Source organism: Gekko japonicus, unplaced genomic scaffold (genome assembly GCF_001447785.1).
Source record: "Gekko japonicus isolate JY-2015 unplaced genomic scaffold, Gekko_japonicus_V1.1 scaffold3592, whole genome shotgun sequence".
Taxonomy (NCBI): Eukaryota; Metazoa; Chordata; class Lepidosauria; order Squamata; family Gekkonidae; genus Gekko; species Gekko japonicus.
The window spans coordinates 15,908-16,197 of NW_015164307.1; positions in this window are offsets into that span (position 1 = coordinate 15,908).

The following is a 290-nucleotide window of genomic DNA, read 5'->3' on the forward strand; positions in this document are numbered from 1 at the left end:
AGAGGGCCATCAGTGGCTTTTAGCCACAAGGTATAGATAGGGGCTCTGGGGCAAGTGATGCTCTGTCTTCTTGGTGCTTGGGGGGGTCAACTGTGGGAGGGCTTCTAATGTCCTGGCCCCACTGCTGGACCTCCTGATGGCACTGGTATTTCTGGCCACTGTGTGACACAGAGTGTTAAGAAATTTATTCGCATTGTTGTTTGGTATGGAAGAAGAGCCGGACAGGTGAGGACACACAAAACTGCCTTGCATTGAGAACGTCAGAAGAGCCCTGCTGGATCAGACCAATT